General features: G+C 42.9%; 1 long non-coding RNA gene across 1 annotated transcript; it reads left to right on the forward strand.

Annotated features, from left to right (window-relative positions):
* The first annotated feature begins 263 nt into the window (after positions 1–263).
* On the forward strand, positions 264–16,344 carry LOC144588508 (uncharacterized). The gene is made up of 3 exons (XR_013544126.1): positions 264–439; positions 1,495–1,595; positions 4,260–16,344. It is a non-coding gene; the product is annotated as an uncharacterized LOC144588508 (long non-coding RNA).
* The last annotated feature ends 5,829 nt before the right edge of the window (positions 16,345–22,173 follow it).

Consider the following 22,173-nt stretch of genomic DNA (forward strand, 5'->3'; position numbering starts at 1 on the left):
ATCCTCCAATTAACGTCGCTAGCGTCACGAGAGTTCCCAATCATCCCGCCTCCGAGGCATCTGGAATGGGCAGAGCGTAGTATTTGACGTAAACGGAAAGCGCCTGCTGATTGGTTACTTTGCTGCCGGCGGTGTCAAAGTGGGCTGATGCAACTTGCCCGGCTCCTTTGGAGTAAAAGAGAGTGATGATTGCATCAGGCGGTTCTTCGGGAGAAGCCTGACCGGGGGGGGGGTGGTGAGTGGGATCGGGGACAGTAGGGAGAAACGTGCCCTTATAGACTGGCCCTTACGAAATCGAGTCCTCTGCATCTGCTAGAGATAGCCTTGGGAGAGGTGATGGTTTGAGTGCTCCCTGGCTACAGGTCTCCAGGGTAACAGGCAGGATTCTAGCCAGCCCTACCTGCAGAACTCTGCTATCCCTTCATTTCTCTGTTTTCAGGTCAGTGAGGTGTAATACAGGAGGAAGAGGGCTCTGCACGCATTTGACAATCCAGTTTGAATGTCTGCGGAGCCTTCCTCCTCAATAACATTTCAAAATGCTATGCTGGCGGCAGAGTGTTAAGACCATTTGCTCATTACCACATATTCTCTCCTCCCTCCCCACCTATTTCTGCACTGTGTTGTGCGGTTAAGAATATCTGTGCAATCTCAAAAGCTGGCACACTCCACGCCCCCCCCCCCGGGGGGTTTTCATTACTGACCTAATAAAGGTGTTATCCCATTATGGGTTTGAGAATTTGTGATATGGTCAGTAATGTCTACCTCTGCTTTTTTTTTCCACTACAAAATGTTCCGGCCATGGTTTATAGAAGTAGTGAGGCAGCCCTTTTGCACAGGCTTACAATCTAACAAGTCACAGCAATAACAACAACAGCAAAAAGAGATTGTAAGGGAAGGAGAAAACACTGATCTCACTGGAAGAGCGATGGAGACCTCTAGCCCAGAGAGAGAGAGAGAGAGAGAGAGAGAGAGAGAGAGGTCTTATAAAAGTGGAATGATATTTCTTTCATTAGCAAAGTGGTGGAGAAGGTGGTGGCCGATCAGCTTCAGACTCATTTGAATGAAACAAATGCCCTGAATCCATTCCAGTTGGGTTTCAGGCCACGCCATGGTACAGAAACGGCATCAGCTGCCCGGCATGATGACCTACTGAGAGAGGCTGACAGGGCTAAAACATCCCTGTTGGTCCTCCTTGATATCTCGGCAGCCTTTGATACCATAGACCATGGTATCCTCCTGAGGAGGCTCTCCGAGTTAGGAATTGGTGGCCTGGCATCTGCCTGGCTCTGATCCTTCCTTGGGGACCATCCCCAGAGAGTACAGCTTGGTGAGAGGGTATCGGCCTCGTGGAGCCTCAATTGTGGGGTTCCGCAGGGCTCGATCATCTCCCCAATGCTGTTTAACATCTGGGTGGGGTCATCAGGGGGTGTGGGGCATTGTGCTATCAGTACGCTGATGACTCTCAGCTCTACACCTCCTTTTCACTAACTACAGGGGATGCCGTTCTGTCCCTTCAGCGCTACTTGGAGTCTGTGCTGCAGTGGATGCAGGAAAATGGGCTGAGCCTGAACCCGGACAAGACGGAGGTCCTGAAGGTGGGTGGCCTCACCATCAGTGGTCTGGGAAACTCTCTCACATTTGGGGGAGGTGACTATTACTGCAAAAAGTGAGGTTCGCGGCTTGGGGATCCACCTGGACCCGGCGCTCACCATGGAAACTCAGGTCGTGTCAATGGTCCATACTGCCTTTTTTCATCTTTGGCGGATAGCCCAGCTGCATCCCTATCTTGATGTTGGGGCACTCACTACTTTGGTACATGCGCTCGTAATCTTGAGATTAGACCACTGTAATGCACTCTGTGGGGATACCTTTGAGGCTGATGCGGAAACTCCAAATGGTGCAAAATGTGGCGGCCAGACTCCTTAGTGGAGTGAGAAAGTATCACCATATCTCTCCTACTCTGGCCGCGTTGCATTGGCTGCACATTCGGTTCTGCATTGACTTCGAAGTCTTAATGCTTACATACAAAGCCCTAAACGGTTTAGGGCCTCGATACTTGGCGGAATGCCTACTCCCACCAAAATCTACCCGTATCACTCAATCTAGTCAGGAGGTGAGGCTGGGGAGCCTGACGCTGAGGGAGGTCCGGAAGGAAAAAACAAGAAACTGGGCCTTCTAGGCGGTTGCTCCTCACCTCTGGAATAATCTTCCTCCTGAGTTCTGTGTGGCCCCCTTGCTGGGCATTTTTAAAAGCCAATTGAAAACCTGGATGTTTAGGCAGGCCTTCCCTCCAGTTATTATTTGATTTATTTCTTCTAATTTTTTCCATCTTGAATAATTTGATTATCAATGTTTATAATGTTGTTATTTTTACAATGTTTTATTATACATGTTGGAAGCCACCCAGAGTAGTCAGTTGACTAGATGGGCAGGGTATAAATGCAAATAAATAAATAAATAAATAAATAAATAAATAAATAAATAAATAAATAAATAAATAAATAAATAAATAAATAAACAAACAAACAAACAAACGTATGTATGTATGTATGTATGTATGTATGTATGTATGTATGTATGTATGTATGTATGTATGTATGTATGTATGTATGTATGTATGTATGTATGTAAGGATCCGATTATACAGTGGAACCACCAGAACATGAAAACATTCTTCTCTACTGTGCATCTTGCCTAGACACATGCAGAACTAGAGGAAAGGAAAGGAGCCCTGAGCAGCTGACAGAAAAGCTTTCCTCCCTAAGCTAGTTTCAATTAATTCAGGTATCTTCTATGATCTTTTACAATCCCTCTACTGCATAACATACTTATAAGCTGGAATCCTGTTGCTTAGCACAGTAAGTTGCAACTAGAGTAGGCCATTTCAATCAGTGGAGATTTGGTGAGCCCACTCCTTCATAAACACCATTGATTTATTGGGCCTACTCTAGTTGCGACTGTCTATGCTAACAGGATTTCAGTCGTAGTTTTATGCTGACAAACCCCTCACAGAGCAAGCCTGTGTGGCTGAACATTTAGCACATCTGAACCATGGGCATAATAACTGCTTATTTTGTCTATCCTGGCAGTACAAGGGGATGAGCACCTATTTACTTGCTCATCCTCACCCACTCTCTCTTTCTCTCTGGGGGATGTAGGGGATTGGGCCCCTTTGGCCCATCCCTTGCCATGTGATGACAAGAGAGAAAGAAGACAGTTGAACAAGCAAGAACCGGCGGGGGTTGATTTCTGCTGCAGTTAATGTCTCTCCACGTACCACTACCTCTGGAGGATGTAGTGAGCAAGATTAGGCTGGGGGTGGGCAATCAGATAAAAGGCTTGAAGGAGAGAAAAGAAGCATTTGCAGGAACAGCTGGCACTCCTTCATACTCTCCAGAGCCAGCCCTGCCATGGGACAGAGAGGGGAAGTCGCCTCAAGCGGCAGATGGTGGGAGGTGGCAACAAGATGTTGACAGGCTGTCCTGCTCCAAGCTCATTGTCTACCTATTGTCTACTTTCATGTGTGGTCAAAGATGCTGTCTGGTCACCAGTGTTGGAAACCAGTTCAGTATGATTCAGTCAAATGTCATGCTAGATATTTGTGTGGGGCATAGGATGTGCAGCAAGGCCCCAGTGACATTTTGCAGTAGGGCCCCAGTGACAAGCATCCAACCTTCCCCTGCCCCAGTTTTAGTGAAATCACAGTGCAAAATAGATAATCTTCCCCATGCCACTCTTGCAATTCAGAGGCTGAAAAAGTTACTTTTCTGAAGTGTAGTTCTCATAGTTCCCCAGCTAGTGTGGCTGTAAACATTGACTCAGAATTCTAGTTAATTATTATATACAAATACAACCCTCTGCATATGGTGAGAATTGCAGACGCTTTCCTCAGGGCACAGTGATTAGAAATAATTGGACGGAACATAATTTGTCTCTCTAAAGTGGCAAAGCTAAGAGAGCCGCTAAGTCTGAATCTGGAGCATCTCTATTCTTAAATCCAGCTGTGAAAATGTTGTTCTTAATACAATGCCTCACCAGGCTAGTCAGGGAATTTGTGCTAATTACTGTATGGTGGCAGAGTACATCAGGTTAGTAGGGTGAGTTTATGGCTGCAAACCAAGAGTAATTACTCAGGATAATAAAAGAGAGGGGAAAAAAAAGAAATAGTACATTGATCCAAAAAATCTATTCAGGATTTAAAAAGAGAGAAAATGTAGATTTGAGTATGGATGCTTCTAAGATGGCTTCTATGTGTGCAGGTGTGCTGTGGGCTGACTTGGAGGCACACTGATGTGGAAGATGGAGGGGAACAAAGTAACAGACTATTTCGAAGAAGAAGAAGAAGAAGAAGAAGAAGAAGAAGAAGAAGAAGAAGAAGAAGAAGAAGAAGAAGAAGAAGAAGAAGAAGAAGAAGAAGAAGAAGAAGAAGAAGAAGAAGGTGTTCTGAGGAAGAAGGTGACCCAAGGGCAAGAGCCCACCAGGGCAAAGGCAGGAAGTGACCTAAGGTCAATGGTCTACCAGTGGCCATTGAGAGAGAGGCTATCAGTCTGTTGCCATTCCTCCCCATTTCTTAAAGACAACTCTGCTGCATTTGTTTTAATAGCAAGTTTTTAGGACATTAATAGCAAAATGCTTCAAGTTAACGAATTATATTTTAGATCAAGTATGTTTGTTTGTTTGTTTGCTTGTTCTGTTTCTAGGGTCCCAAGGGACATTACAAATGGTTAAAAAAAACAAAGCAGCTTAAAATACAGTAAATCACGCTGTTTAAAAACAATTAAACTTAATAATTGAAAGTTTAGTAGTTTAAGAGCACCTTAAAAACTTTAAATGTCGATCTGCCTACAGAAAGAACAATAGATGTGCAGCATTCCAGCTTTCCTGTGTTGGAGTTAATCATTAAAAGCCTGCCTATAAACGGAGGTCTTTTTCCTGCAGCTAGAAAGAAGCCATTGCATAACCTAGGAGCACCTGCCGAAAAAGCTGTTCTTGCAAATGTGCTTGTGATGGCAATGGAACCAAGAGACGGATCTCCCTTAAGGCCTCAAAAGATGGACTAGCTCTTATGATCCTTCAGATAGCCCTGACCAAAACTGTAGAGGTCTCTGTAGGTCCTAACCAGCACTTTCAATTGGGCCTGGAAGCAGGTTGGCAATTGACAACATTGTTAGGAGCTTATTAGCATATCAGCAGTTTAGCTGTAATATTTTGAATCAGCTGAAATATCCTTCAAAGGCCATTCCAGGTAGAGCGGGTTAAATTAATCAAGATGGGATGTGTCACTGTAGCCAGATGAGACCTCTGAAGACCTCTGAACTGAGAACTCTTCAATTGAGAAATGTGAAGTTTTCTCTTTAAAAAAACTTTACCTTTAGAAGTGATGGGAGTGGACTGGTCTTATCAGTAAAAGGAGTGAACCAGCCTGTCCTCACAACAGGGCTAAATACCCATGTAGTCACCCTCATAGTCTGCTTTTGATTATTTGTAGCATATACAGTATCTAACTCATACAGTTGGACAGTGTCACCAAGGCTACCAACATGAATGTGACCCAACTCCGGGAGGCAGTAGAAGACAGGAGGGCCTGGCATGCTCTGGTCCATGGGGTCACGAAGAGTCAGACATGACTTAACAACTAACAGCAACAACATCATTATTATATGGCTGGCTTTCAACAGTCAATATTAAGGTAGTATATGTGAAAGACTGATGGTGGAGTTCTACCAGTGACATAAATAACACTTCCCGAGTGTTCTCAAGCATACCAGAATCTTGGTGCAATTTTGCCTGATAATTTCCAGGGGACTCAGCTCCACAAACTTTTTCTTGAAGGCTCATGTTCTCCAGCCCATGTCCCTGATTTGTTTGAACAAGAAGAACAAGATAGTAGTAAGGAAGTAGACTGAAGACTAGAGTTTTACAGCCAGAAATTCTACCCCATTTCTCAGGTGAATGATGTATGTGTACAAGTAGGGGTTAAGTTTCTTTGAGATGGTGATAAGTCTCTGACAAGCCAGAAGCCCAAATACAGAGTTTAGGCAACGCTTGAGGACAGGCTGTAACAAAAACAATTTCCTTCATTTCAGTTTCAGATATCTTGCATGTATAAACAAGCTGACGTTGCTGTTGTGCTGGAGGACAGCTCAGTGGGCAATTTAGAGACCACATTACTGTATAAAAAATAAATCAGGACCATGGCAGGGCTGTACTGTACAAGAGAGTGCTTACAACAGATAACAGCTGGGAATTCTGAGAAAGGGTCAGTGCGTTCGATTTGTGTCGGCCTCCTGTTTGACGTTCATGGGAACGATCTTGGGAACGATCCAGAGAAATACAGAGTTGAAAGTTACAGTACTTTCTATCTTAATGGTCCGGCTTCCTTGTGTATGGTTTGTTGGGAACTGCAGAAAGCTCTGTTGTGCAGGCTAATTCACAGGAAGATTTGATAGTTAAATAAAACAAAGCTAGCTTTTTTAAAAACAAACAACAAACAAACCTCAGCATTGCATGTCAAATCAATGCATTTTCACAGAGGATAGATGCTAGCTTTTTAAACAACTAGAGATTCAGGTTGCTATTTTTAAGAATCTTCATATGTTCCTCAGAAATGCTCATAGATCTCAGCATGTGTCTGCTGGGTGACTCTGCAGCCTTTTGAGCAGAATCCTTTGTTTGAGACCACAGGATGGTTGCCCCAAGTGGCCTAGAGGCATAAAGTAGAAGAGGAGACTCCCTGGATTTGCTTTAGTAGAAAAGAGGTACCAGTTCTCTGGGACCAGGCTTATCTGGAAGCCCTGTCTTCTAATCTGGAGACTATGACATATTTTCAGATTTGTAGGTGCTGGCTGCATGTAATTTATCAACAGTGAAGGAAAGGACTTTGTATATCTTTTGTTGGAAAAATATTTCTGCCCCTACCTTAGGAAGGCTTGCCCGTAGTCTTCTGATCCTTTTGCTTGTTTCCTCAACAACTCATATATTTTTCAAACTTTTTTTTAGTGTGCAGAGTATATATAGTTTTAATTTTCTTCTATTTATTTTTATAAACATTCAATAAGATCAGCTTTAAATAAATAAAGAAAAAATAACATAAAATATGATGCAACAGGATATACAGACACATAGTTGGAAATATAACAGTAAAGGAGCATTTGTGCATAAACTTAAAAAACAGATGACCAAATATCCAAATATAAATCCGTGTGGATGTGTTTTATTTGTTTGTCCTGCCTTAAAAAGGACCCAAGGCAGCTTACATCACTAAAAGACAATATTTAAAGTTAAAAAGAGTAAGAATACAAATACTAAAAAGGGTCAAATATCATACTACAACATGGTAAACAAAAACAACTCCAAAATACATTCAAAGCAGTAGGCTTGCTATTTCACTGAACCCCACTCAGGCAGCCAGTGAATGAGGGAAAGCTTAGCTGAAAAGTCTTCACTTGCTTGCGGAAGGACAGCAAAGATGAGTCCTGCTTGGCCTCTTGTGGGATGGAGTTCCAAAGTCTGGGAGCAGCAACAGAGAAGGCTGTCTTCTGTGTCCCCATCAAATGCACCTATGACAGTGACGGGACTGAGAGAAAGGCCTCTCCTGATTATCCTAACACCTGAGCAGGCCCATAAAGGAACATGCAGTCCTTGAGATAGCCTGGGCCCAAGCTATTTAGAGCTTTATAGGTTATAACCAGCACTTTAATTAATTCCCGGAAACAGATAGACAGACATTGGAGTTATTATAGCAGGAGGGCTATGTTATCCCTGTGACCAGTCCCAGTTAGACATTTGGCTGCTGCATTAGGACCCAATGAAGTTTTCAGACACTTTCCAAAGGCTGCCCCATGTAGAGTGTGTTTTAGTAAAACATCTAGGATTTAACTAAGGCATGTGTCGCCATGGTCAAATTAGACCTTTCCAGGAATGGGCACAGCTGGCCCACTAGTTTTAACTGTGTAAAGGCATTTCTGGCCAGTTCTGAAACCTGGCTATCCAGGCTCAGAGACGAATCCAGGAGCACCCCCAAGCAGCACACCTGTGTTCCCAGAGGGAGCATAACCCCATCCAGCACAGGCTGCATCCCTGTTCCTCAATCTGCCTTTTCTGGAGGAAGTTTCATTTTATTAACCCTTATCCACCCCATTATTGACATCAGACACATCTAGAGCTGAAACAGTTTCCCCGGATTTTGGTGGAAAGGAAAGGTAGAGCTGTGTGTCATCTGCATACTGATGACACCGAACTCCAAAACTCCGGACAACCTTTCCCAGCAATTTCATATAGATGTTAAAATAACATGGGAGAGAAACAGGACCCTGAGGGACCCCACAGGTCAGCAGCGAAAGGGTCAATCAGCACCACCTTCTGAGTCCTCTCTCCTCTAGGAAGAACCAGAGCCACTGTAGAACAGATCCTCCAAGTTCCTATCCCAGAGACACAGGTCAGAAGGATACCATGGTTGATGGTATTGAAAGCCACTGAGAGGTCCAACAGAACCATCAGGGACACACTCCCCCTGTCCAGTTCCCAGCGTAAGTCATCTCCTATACACCTTTGCCATGCATGGGTCATGTACCTCTTAGTCCCACCACTAAGTTCCACACATAAAAACTATGCTATGCACCTTGTATATATAAGCTGCTCAAAGTATGGAGATTTGGGGTGGTATTGGCTTTACTTCCTCCACTGCAGTTGATTTACAGGTGGAGAAATATTTCTCCAAGCATGCCTCATATGCAGAACATGGAAAAGTTATTTTGATGAGCACTAATTTGCAGAATTGTCCCAACCAACCTCGACAGTGGCCATGCTAGCTTAGGTAACTCTGGACATCGATACCAGTTCCACCAGCCAATCTGTGCCTATTCAACCTGTGTTGAAGGAATGGAAATAGACCATGGCTGTTGATTTTCCTCACCAGCTGGTAACTCTTTTCTCTATGCCACACCATAATTTCAGGCTCACGTGTCAAAAACTGATGGTGTGAAGTGACTGTATGACTTGTCATGGAAGATGAGAGTCACAACACAGACAGACAATATTCATAGCATTACATAATAGTCATCCCAAAATGTGTTGCCTGAGCATATGGGTGACTGGGCTGCTCAATGGGTATGGGTGACACTATAGTGTGAGGATTGCATCATGTTGCTGTGAGCCCTGACTGTTCTAGGGCCTTAAAGAAACCCTGGCCCTGAGCCAAGCATTAAACCCAGCTGAGTCAGCCTTCTGCTGTGGAGCTGCACTGCTCTTATACATACAGTACAGGTTTTTCCAGGACTCCACCTCCCAAGTTGATGATAATAGATATTTCGTGCTGCAGGCAGTTTTAGCTCAGATCCAGCCACATTTATTCATGAGAGGTCAGTGCTCATAAATACAGAGCTTGCAAAAGTTGCTTTTTGGACTACAACACCCAGAATCCTTCTACAACCAGCTTGTTCTCCAGCCAACATCCTCCCAGCTAAGCTGAGCGTGGGGGTCCTCTAACTTGATTATAGGCCAAGAAGAAAACCTTTTGCAGCTCTGGCTAGAGCTAAAGGAAGTTGCATGCAAACATATCGAGATCAATGCTTGATAAAGTTACCTTTCTGGACTGCAGGACCCAGAACCCCACTGCCTTACCAGCTAGAGGATTATGGAAAATGTAGCCCAGAAGGTAACTTTTCCAAGTTCTGATCTGGAAGGCCACATGTCCCCCACTTCTGGGCAAGGTGGATAAATAGCTTGACATAGTATATAGCATAGATAAATAGCTTCATTCAAGTCCCTGCTATTTTGTGGTGAATCAGTTGTTAAGTTGTAGAAATATGTATTTTTCCTACAGTGTCTGTAAGGAACAATCAGTCTGGTGGATATTGGTAACAAGAGCTTGATCAAGGCACACTGTGTGCTAAAAATGCTCTCAGGATTGCTCATCACAAGTGTCCCCATCCATATGTTTCTATTTATTTACTGCTACAAAAAAGCAAATGAGCAAATAACTAAGCAACCAGCGGTGGTGTGATTGAACAGCAAGATGGACACACAATCACAAACACAAGTCAGACCAGATATACTTGGAATGCTGAAGCTGTATTAAGTGGAATGCTAAAAGTTCAGTTCATAACAATGTTGAGAGATCAGTTTGGATCTGTTGTCCAAGCAATCCCTGGAATAAGAGTGAAGAACCTTTTGTTCTTCAGATGGACCTCTGTTCTTCCAGCCAGCATAGCCAGTGATTAGGGACTGTTGGTCCAAAATATCAGGAGAAACATCCCAACTCCAGAATGCTCCAGTAAGATGGGCAAGTATCATTATTGTAAAGCTATCAATAACGGGCCAAGAGGGGCTGGTTGGGGGAAAGGCTTACTTCAAGGATGCTCAGTGAATTCACAGCTGTGAATCCATTTTTAACCAAGGATTTGGTAGTTGGTAGATTTATTCCAACTCTCAGTTATAATCACAAGTTCACTTTCCCATTCTTACGTCTGAGGAAGTCGACTTGTCCACAAAAGGTCACATTAATACATAGCAGTTAGTCTTTAAGGTGTCACAATGTTTTTGTCTTCTTTATGTCTTACTTTTTATTCTTACAGTACTGTATTTTGTTTTTGCCTGATAGTTTCACTTTCAGTTCCTTTCTCCAGCAATTTGATGTACTCAAAAATTAACATTATGGCCAATACAGGTAAGGTAGGAGACATCATCAAGACTGAGAATCACCTGATTTTTTAAAAAAATAAATATTTTCTGACAAGGCATTCGAGTGTAAGGAATGCCTCATTTTCTTCTCAGGATGCTGAACCTAATAGAACAAATCCATCTCTTGCGATGTCTTGGAAAGGGTAAATTGTCTAAGGATTTCTTTTTCCCTGTGGATAACTGTAAGAATGTGTTAATGGGATTTTAGAGGAAAGGAAACTGAGTTGCTAAAAGACTGGAAGTCATAAAACAGTCCTGTTTAATCATTATGTAATTTTCACCGTAGGGGACATTCTTATAGGAAAAAAAGTATGACCCTGAGGCAGGAGAGCACATTTTTATTTACTGCTCACCTCAGAAATACTACCAGTGACATAAATAGCAAGAGAATAATTTTCAGGTGAAAGGAGGCCATTGCCTGGCAGGGAGACAGAGTACTGATCTGTGTCGGCTGATTCTCTGTTTGTTCTCTGGAGAGGCAAAATAGTCTGAACCAATGCCCAATATTATTAGAAGATATTGGGCAGCCAGTCTTTGGGTTAGGTATTGTGACCTTTGGCCTAGAACATCAGTAGTGACACATACATAATGTGAAAATCCAGAGAGACAGTCCCAAGTAAATAAGGGATGGCTATGCCTGTCACAAATATTGGAAGGCTGCCTGGCAGCCTTGGAACAGACGCAATCTTTCTGGCTGAGTTTCCAAACAGTTGGAAGAGACTTTGCATTCAGCCTTCTCCTCTCCAGCAAATGGTCCCAAATACAGTGGACCCTCTACTTACGGAATTAATCCGTATTGGAACGGTGACTGCAAGTCGAAAAGTCTGTAAGTTGAATCTCCATTGACCTACAATGCATTGAAAACCGATTAATCCCATAACTGGCCATTTTTGTTCTATTTTTGTTCCATTTTGGTTTTTTTCTGGTCTGTAGGTCGATTCTTTGGCTGCAAGTCGAATCTAAATTTTGCGGCCAGAGAAGTCTGTAACTCGAAAAGTCTGTAAGTTGAGCCATCTGTAAGTCGAGGGTCCACTGTATACTACCACCCTGTATGAGTGTTATGGGAAGCAGGGATATGCATTCAGATTTGTAAACATTTGGAGTTCACCACATAATGCCATATTCATATGTAATTATAATAATAAGTTATAATATTTGGAGCCCCATTTACTGTTATAGAAAGCAAAAGGCTAAGTTTCTGGTTGCTAGAGGAAGAATTGGAAGTAAAATGTATTTGTCAGGCATCTTGCAATGGTCTCTTGAGAAATGAAAAAGAAAGACACCCCAACATTAGTGGGGGCAGTGAACTCAATTTTCCCGGTGTAAGTTTGCCAAAGGTTTCCCAAGGGACGGGAGCTGGGGTGAGAGCAAAACCTGTAACTGATGTCTGTCTGAACCAATGAAATCTAGTTGCTATGAGTAACAGTAGTGTTCTTGTTTTTCTGTTCCCACTGGAATTTTTGTCCATTCTTTTGTGAACCCCTCTCCCCCATGAAAAATTGTATACATTTCCCTCCCAATGTATGCAGGCTTGTACAGATCTGTTAAATACATATATAAATTTGTATAATCTCCCCTCCCTCTTACGTTGGCAATTGCATATATATGTGCATTTTAAATTTTTTTTCATTTTTATCTCTGTGTGTGGTTTGTGATCATACTTTCTTCTGAAACATCTAAGGTGTTTTGCACGCAAACAGATATCCAAGTCAAGATGCATTTGGTTCTTCTGGCAGGTGTGAAACTGATGTTCCCTTCAAGAAATGCAAATCCAATAAATCTCCCATCCTGAATTTGCCAGCCAATGACATCAATGAGACGGGAGGGAAAGAGAGGCATCCACACCACAGCCTAGCTATTTCACTTTAAGAATTCAGTTTTAGTGCTACCGTTGCAATATGAGAAGAGCAGCTTCTTCTCTGTTTGGAAGGCCGCTAATAAACGTGACCAGCAAAGAGGTCAATTTGCAGGCGAAAATAGCCTGCTCTCATTCTTTTCCCAACTCATGTAGCCCTGGTTCATTCATGGTTCGAATGAATGACATCAGTACTGTACAGTTGACAGCGTCTTGTTCTGATACCTTGCTCAGGGCCAAACTGTTCCCAGGTCAGTTCCACATATATGCTTATTTATTCTGATCTTCCCAAAGTGTATGGGCAGGTTGAAAAGTAATTGGTTGTTGTGGGTTTTTCAGGCTCTTTGACCGTGTTCTGAAGGTTGTTCTTCCTAACATTTCGCCAGTCTCTGTGGCCGGCATCTTCAGAGGACAGCCTTCTGCATGATGTATTCTGCATATAATAAGCCAGGGGACAATATACAGCCTTGTTGTACTCCTTTCCCAATTTTGAACCAATCAGTTGTTCCATATCCAGTTCTAACTGTTGCTTCCTGTCCCACATATAGGTTTCTCAGGAGAAAAGTAATTATTAGAAAGCAACAATTCACAATTATAAAGTTCTGCTTCCATATCCAGAGTAGTTTCTGGAGATGAATTAGTTCCAATTCTATTTTATTAACATTCTTGCACCCAAAATTTATCCTCTTTGCTTTAGTGATATATAAGTGGCAAAACTACTGGGGGGCTTGCACATACTTTGCCTCAGAGAGCAAAATGCTTTCAGTGAGCTCTGACTGTGTGAACATTACATATCTACTTTTTACTGAAGTACCTTCAGTAAATACTACAATAAATGAGACAATAAGGGAAGCATTTATCAACCAAAACTTGGAATGTGTGTTCTCCAGCATAGCGTCATTGATGCCACTTGCTTGACGAGCCCTGGAGTATCAGTAAAAGTCTTGTGATGCAGTGGTTAAACTGCAGTATTGCAGTAAAAACTCTGTTCACAAACTGGATTCAGTCCCAACAGGCTCAAGTAGCCGGCTTGAGGTTGATTCAGCCTTCTGTCCTAAGGTTGGGAATCCTTCTGAAGTTGGGAAAGCCAGCTTGCAGGGGTGGGGGCAATGTGTAGCCTGCAAATTAAATTGTAAAATACCCAGGGAGTGCTTTAAGCAGAGGTGGGATTCAGCAGGTTCTCACCTATTCTATAGAACCGCTTCCTAAATGTACTATTGGTTCTTAGAACCGTTTGTTGGCCTGAGATGAATGAAGGAGGAGGGGCCAGGTGACCAGCGACGAGTGAGGGGGAGGGGCACAATTAACTGCCTCCCTTCCCACTCCACACTGAGCCATCTGAGGTGGGATATGGGTGAGAGAGATAAAGCCCTGGAAAGAGCAGAGGTGTCACTGGGGGGAAAGGGGGGAGGATGAGTCCTTGATGTCACTGGAGGAAAGCCCATGGCCTCGAGGCAGAGGGGGTGTATGATTGACAAGGCATGAGGGCAGGACACAGAGGGAAAAAGTTTTGGGGTGAGACCGCTTCAATCAAACAAACAACCGTCCTCGTTTTACTATGTTTTTTTCAAGTTAAAGGTACCACATAAGACTGTTGCTCTGCCTAGAAACAGTTTTTTTAAAAATCCCAGAGAATATCCAATGCATGAACCAGTGACAGTCTCACTGATCCATGCAAGCAAGGTATGCAATAGAAAAGTCACTCACACCACAAAGAGATGAAACCTGCAAGCCTCATTTAGAGTAACAAAGAACTCTTCCTCCTGCCCCAAAACTGACAATTTTGGGAGACAAATGGCACACAGAGATGGCCCACTCTGTTAGAAGGAGGAAGACAGCTATCAGTATTTTAACACTAGTAAGACTTACTATTCTTGAAGGCCATATATCCAGGGCCAAGAAAGGAAAACACATAAACATTTCAATAGATAAGGGGAATTGAAACTCTTCTCTCCAGACATTCAGACACATCTTGACCACAAGTCAACATGGGGGGTGGGTGGGGGCCGGAGGGACTCCGAGGGGGAGGGACCATCATGAGAAGGCAGCATTCTCCAGAAAAGACATACATGAGAGCATACTAATCAAGCATTTGTTGATATTGGCTGTTGTGGGTTTTTCGGGCTCTTTGGCAGTGCTCTGGACCAATTGAGGTGGTGGGGTTGAGGTGGAGTGGCAACAGATTGAAAAGAGACCATACCTTCCAAGCCAGAAGGAAGCGGGGGGGGGGAGAAGAACTCCTCAACAGGTGTGCAAAGGCAGCCTCCAGGTAACAACAAGCAGGGCTATCAGTCATTTCAGGAGCAGGAAAGGGGATGGAAGCAATTTTTACTGGTGAGCTATAGGATAAAATAGGAGGTAAAGGGAAGGAGAGATGTGTCAGTTCTCTGTCAAACCTGGTCATAGGCACCCACTGTGAGGTGTGTGTTTGTGTGTGTGTGTTTGGCACATGCCCATGGTGAGGTTAACAGCAGCAGCATGCCCAAACAGATACACTTATCCAGATATCTTAATCATGTGAGAAGTAGTTGTGATGATAGGCAGTAGGAAGACCACTGTAGAAGAAACTCTCATCGATCCCACTGTCCTGGGCATTTATTTATTTATTTATTTATTTATTTATTTATTTATTTATTTATTTATTTATTTATTTATTTATTTATTTATTTATTTATTTATTTATTTATTTTATTTGCCATTCGGGCATAGAACCTGTTGTTAATTTATTTGAATCCCACCACTGGCTTTAAGCACTGAGTGTGTGTGTATGTATAAGCAGCATACTTTGCTTTTTTGCTTTGCTTTAGTACTCCACTGATGCAGCAAAGGGGGAAAGCCAGGCTCCTCATATTTCAAACAGATCAGCTTATATCAGAAACACCATACATTCAGTGAATCACAGGGACAGAGATTACGCCCCACAACTTTCTTCCCGTTTGTGTTGGAAGTAGCAGCAAATGCAGTCCATGACTGCTTGCTAGACCGGGTGAGAGAGTGTCTGTACTGATCAGCAATGTCAAAAGGAGTGCAATATTCCTGTACTATTAACAGTTGCACAGACCGTGTACATTTCACCTGGTATGGTTTGCATGGTAAACGACACGTACTGAAATGTTCTCTTTTGTCTATGCAAGGCACAGGACCACTGACCTTTTTTTTCATGTAGCCACTCACATGTATGTGTGTTTGTGTTTAGGTAAAATATATCCCTTCTTGCATAACTAAAATTAGGCATACGTCCATATGAGTTGAAGTCTGTCACCATATTGTAATAAAAATACTGTAGAAGCAATTGAGTAATTGTTTCAGAACTGGAATACTGGCATCACAGAAGGAGCAAGCAATCCCTGTATGTATTAGGTAGCCATTAAAACACTGAATTAGTGGGAAGTGGTCATGTTACCAGATAGGCGGGATATAAATACAGTGGGGTCTTGATTTGAGAACTTAATCCGTATTGGAAGGCGGTTCTCAAGTCAAAAAGTCTGTAAGTCAAGTCTCCATTGACCTACAGTGCATTGAAAACCGATTAATCCCATAACAGGCCGTTTTTGTTCCGTTTTGGTTTTTTTCTGGTCTGTAAGTCAAATCTCAGTCTGCAAGTCAAACCTAAATTTTGTGGCCAGAGAAGTCTGTAACTCAAAAAGTCTGTAACTCAAGCCGTCTGGAAGTCGAGGGTCCACTGTAGAATAAATAAAAAAATAAAAAAAATCAAGTGTCCAGAGGGAAATAAAAGCACCTTGGTTATATTGTGCCAATAAGTCACAATGGCACAGATGGTAGCTGTGGTGAGGAAAAGGGCTGTCCCCCTCGTACCAGAGGTTTAGATGTAGGCAGTGGTGGGATTCAGCAGGTTCGCACCAGTTCTACAGAACCGGTAGCTAATGTATTATTGGTTCTGCAGAACCGTTTGTTGGCCTACTGAATCCCACCACTGATCCTGGCCAGTGGTGGGATTCAGCAGGTTCGCACCAGTTCTACAGAACCGGTTGCTAATGTATTATTGGTTCTGCAGAACCGTTTGTTGGCCTGCTGAATCCCATCACTGGATGTAGGCATTTCATACGGCTGAGTCAGCTTTCTGTCTGCATTCCTCCATTATGTCTTTTCCAGGGAGCTGCTGATTCAGATAGCAATCCCAGCTTCTTGTCTTCATGCAGAACTAGGTCCCGGGAGTACAGCTCTTTAGGCGGGGGGGGGGAATATCACATTATGATCCCACATGAGGCTTGATTACTCAGACACAGAGTCCCATTTTATTCATTGAGGCTTGATTGATTGGTCGATTGATTGCATGTCTATGCCACTTTTCTCCCAGCAATGCAACTCAGAGTGGCTCATAAATAATTAAAAGCGACAAGTATAAAAAAGCAATATACAAAAAGCGATTAAAATTATTAAACATGGAAATATTAAAATAAACATATAAAAACAAATTACGACATATAAAAGCATTTTGAAAACTTAAAGAAAAAGATACTGTATATTGGCAGGAAGCAAGGGCATTTAGTCATGTTAAAATTAGGTGTTAAACACTAAAAGTCTGTTGGAATAAAAATGTTTTCAGTTGTTGCTGAAGAGAGAGATAGAGGGGGGGCCAACCTAGCCTCATGGGCTTCTTCACAGATAAAGGTGCAAAGAAGTTACAGTTGAGCAAATCGTAGTTCTGGGCATGCCGAGTTGAAGATACATTTCAACTAAAATCACCAGAATATGCTCTACAAAAGATAAATGCCCTAAACTGTGCCCAACCAACAATAACAACTGCCCACATCACCCAGTGGCATACTGGCATAGTCAAAAAGTCCACTCCCTGCTAGGCAGGCCAGAAAAATAATCCAAGAAAGGAAGGGATTTAAGAAGGGGAATCCCCAAAGAAATTGAGGGGTGGGCCAAAAAGGTAATCCCAAGGAAGCAGGCTGGCACAGGCTGGCTGGCAGCCAGCAGCATAAATAATCTAAAGAAATGGGGCTGATCACTTCAAAAACCAAGGAAAGAAGGCAAAAAAGAAAAAAAAAATAAAGGATCCAAGATGGAGGCACAGCAGGCAGAAAGCAATCCAAGATCAATGGCACCAGGAGCTGAGCACACAAGTAAGCAAAAACAAAACAAAACAAAATACAAACAAACAAACAAAAAACACCCCACATTTTTTCACTGGGGCCAGTTTACAGATTTCCATTTCTGCCAGATGTTCAAATTAGCTGGCTGCTGATAGTCCTTGCAACCTCCATCAGAGACACATCTCATGAAATGGATAGGACTGTGTGGAAAAAGACAGCCCTTGCATTGGCCTTTGGTTGCTTTGTTAAAAATCCCCTGAAAAAATCCCCTAAGGGTCAAACTAGATCTTGAGAGGAATTTCTGTTTGATTTGATCAACTTGTTTCCTTGTACAGTAGATCCTCAACTTACAGACGGCTCAACTTACAGACTTTTCGACTTACAGACTTCTCTGGCCACAAAATTCTCGACTTGCAGCCTGAGAATTGACCTACAGACCAGAAAAACCCCAAAATGGAACAAAAATGGCTGGTTACGGGATTAATCAGTTTTCAATGCATTGTAGGTCAATGGAGACCCGACCTACAGACTTTTTGACCTGCAGCCACTGTTCCAATACGGATTAATTCCATAAGTAGAGGGTCCACTGGGGGTTTCCTGTGAGATGATGTGTTTCCATGTCTCAACAATCAGATTTTCTGTTTAATTTTCCAACAGCAATCACAAAACAAACACTGCTAAATGCAATACACAGAAGTAAGGAAAATCATGCACTATGACAAATATATTTGTCAACACTCTAAGGAGCACTACTTCTAAAATCTATTCTAAATCCTCAGTTTGACCTTGAAATACTGTAGGTTGTATTAATGCTTTTGAAGATGGCTTCAAATGAGAATAAGAAACCAGTGGGCATCCAGATGTTGCTGGATGAGAGCATTCTCCCACCTCTGACCTCTGGCTGTTGAGGGGCTGATGGGAGTTATGTTCAACAACGCCCAGAGAGCCAGAGATTCCCCAGCTGTTCTTTGAATTGTGAAAAATGACCCCCCCAACCCTTAATGTAGAGTCAGAAATGCACAAAGTCATGTCTACATCTGAGTGACCTTGACTAAACTTGCTTGCTGCTTTTAGCAGGTTCTGGCAGCATTGCAGGTGGAAATTTGAAACTGACGCTAAAGAGAATGAAGTTGTTGTGGCTGAACAAAAGACAAGACTTGGAGGACAGAGACAGAAGGAATGAAGGTGACAAGAGAGGGCAAAGGCACAGAGAGAGATGTTCGGCAGGGCCCTCATGCTTTGCCTCCTGCTGCTGAAAGAGCTTGTTTGATTCTGAGGGACTAATTTCCTCATTGTTGCACAGGACAGGAATGGCATACAAAAGGAATACACTCGTCTTGTGGGGCAGTGGAGCCTCGTGACACAGTAGTTAAGCTCCTGTATTGTGGCCCAAACTGTGCTCACGGTCCAGGATTCGATCCTAGGTAGCTGGCTTAAGGTTCACTCACCCATTCATCCTTTTGAGGTCAGCACATTGAGTACCCAGCTTGCTGTGGGGGGGAGGATTGTTTGTAGCCTGCATAATTCAATTGTAAACTGCCCATGTAAGCATGCGTTAAGCGCTGTGGGGTAGTATATAAGCAACACACTCCACTTTAAAAAACCCAACACCCATACATTCAATCTAGAAGTAAAAACTATGATACTTTAGGGAAAGCTTTCACAGAAAGAATAAGAAAATGACAACAAATGCATGACTCCTGGCTATATGCATTATACAAGAATGGCAGCTTTCTTCTCTTTTCCCACCGGTTTTGTAACATGCAAAGTCAGCCTAAATTATCTTGGTCCACAATATGTTATCTTATCTCCCTAGAGTGGGTCAGGGCTGCTACAATGGTCCCTATGCTAAGAAAACAGTTTTTAATGATGATTATGCTTCAGGAGAAGCAGGGCATGCTTCTTCCTGCTGAAACTGGAGATGATCAGCAATATGTGAATAATGAGTAATGAATACATTCCTTAATGTTTTCTGGCAGTGTAGTGTTGTCAGATTATGGCCCTGGTCACACAAAAGAAATGTTCTCTAGTTATCCCCAGTTAGTTTGTTGTCCCCTCCCTCCCCGGGTCACACCACAAAGAGTCAACACTGAAACATTTTCCAGGCCAACTGTGTGACTGTGGAATATTTCCCCCTCATTGTGAGGGTTGTGTTATTTTGTATTTCTGTTGTGCCAGTGAAATCCTTACCGGGATTGTCTATGTGGAACAGGGCTTGGTTTCTATAGGGCTGGAAACCAAGCCCTATGAGGAAAGACTGATGGTTAGCCTTGAGAAAAAACATATGAGGAAACATATGATAGCACTTTTCAAATATTTGAAAGGCTGTCATACAGAGGAGGGGCGGAAGCTGTTCTCAATCATCCAAGAATGCAGGACACGCAACAATGGGCTCAAGTTACAGGAAGCCAGACTTTGATTGAATAACAGGAAAAACTTCCTAACTGTTAGAGCAGTACAACAGTGGAACCAGTTACCTCGGGAGTGGGTGAGTGCTCCAACACTGGAGGCATTTGAGAGAAATCTAGACAACCACCTGACAGATATCTTTTGATTGGTATTCCTACACTGAGCAGGAGGTTGGACTCGAGGGCCTTATAGGCCCCTTCCAACTTCATTATTCTATGAGCCTTATTCTTTTCAGAGTTGAAGCCAGGAAGGTGGCCGCCATTCTTGTGGTTCGTGTACTGTACTGATTTTTTTTTTTTTTGTAGCCAGTACATCAACACGTTGGCAAAAGGATTTCGGAGGAGGGTACACCATTACATTACTGGCGGGTAATAATTTCTTTTTTATTTCTACGGAAGATATGTTGAACGGGTGGTATGCCAATGTCACTGGGAGGGGCTGCCATAGAGTTATATTTTTTTCACTGCCTGTGCATAGCTGCCTGTTTGTACTCATGTCTCGGCAGCAGCTGAGTGTGTGCCTTTCCGACCCCACCACCCGGCCACTGTCATACTAGCGGCACAGCCATAGATGGTGGTTCCGTGTCCATTGTTTGCAATACATTTCCTCAGGAGCAGCCACCAGAACACAGAACACTTTCCCAAACAGAAACCCCTTCCCAATATATTGATAGATAGATAGATACAGTAGATCTATCTAGCAGTTGATATGGCTCCCAGTGTGAAAACTGCCAACCTAAAGGCTTCTAGAAATGCAGAAAAGCCACCCCGTTGCTCTCTTTCTGTACCTTTCTCTGCATTTTTAAACTTAGGGAGCCCTGGGGTGGGCTTGAGGAGAACCACAAAAACGCACCTGGTGGGCCACGTGCAGCCCATGAGTCACATGATGCCCACCCCATTAAATGGACCAATGGGCCATTCCAGGAACAAAGCTAGGAAAAGTACTTTTTGTACTACAGCTCCAAGCATCCTCAAGCACTCACAGGCAGTACTGACAGGGATGGGAGATTTCTAGGTTTTATAGTCCTGTTGGGGGATTCTGGGCACTGTTGCCCAGGAAAAAAACATTTCCAAGCTCTTATACGGCAGATATACTTTAATACAAGTGTTATATACAACAATTGTTCTTAATTGAACAAAACAGCCCCACTTAAGAAACTGAAAAGGCAAGAAGACCAACACAAAATGATGTTGTCTTTGATCAAGCCTCAGTAAGCCTGGGGAATGCATTGCCACAGGATATTTCTGAGACGAGTGGCTTAGCAAGATTAAGCAGAAGAATATGTGTCAAAACAACTAGGTCAAACAGTTTCAGAGGTTAGCAGCTGTATTGCTCCTGGGCATGTGATGATTTCCTGAGGAACAATTTCCCGTTGTTATATATTTTTGGTTCCGGGTAGCAGGTGTATTATGAGGCCACTAGCATTCCTGTTAGTTATCAGATATTTTAAAAGCAGATGGGCATTTACCTCCTCTAGCCTCCTGTTGTTTTTAAAAAAAGCTCCCATGATAAGCATGTGCCGTCTTTAACAATACAGTACCCACCAGCTGTGCCTTTCTGACCACCAAAAAGAAAAAAAGAGAGAGAGAAGGAAAACAGTGAATAAGGCCCTTCTCCTTTCCAATAATAATTCCTCCCACAGGTCAGGCTGTTCCTAAGATCAACTTTGATGATATTGCATTGCGTCCCAGTTAACTGACACTGACATAAAAGCCTTTCCAAGGTAAAACTGAATAAAAAGTAAACTAGAATCATGATACTCTGATTGTTCAGTCTTTCCAGTGAGGTGGAACTCACAGTGCAACACCAAGCATTTTTGTTTCAGAACATGTCTACGTTCCATTGAGTTTAGTGTGGCTGATTTCTACATAATTCCTAGAGCGTGAAAGATTACTTTTAAAAAACTCAGCCTCCAGAATTTCTCAGCCATCTTAGGCACGGGACATATTGGCTAGCGGTGGAATTCTGTTCTAATTTGTAATTCTAATTGTAATTGCACGAGCCTCGTGGCGTAGTGGTTAAAACGCTGTATTGCAGCTAAAACTGTGCTCACGACCTGGGGTTCAAATTCCAGGTAGCCGGCTCAAGGTTGACTCAGCCTTCCATCTTTCCGAGGTCGGTAAAATGAGTACCCAGCTTGCTGGGGGGGCAATGTGTAGCCTGTAT

This window comes from Pogona vitticeps, chromosome 1, assembly GCF_051106095.1.
Source record: "Pogona vitticeps strain Pit_001003342236 chromosome 1, PviZW2.1, whole genome shotgun sequence".
In the NCBI taxonomy this organism is placed as follows: domain Eukaryota; kingdom Metazoa; phylum Chordata; class Lepidosauria; order Squamata; family Agamidae; genus Pogona; species Pogona vitticeps.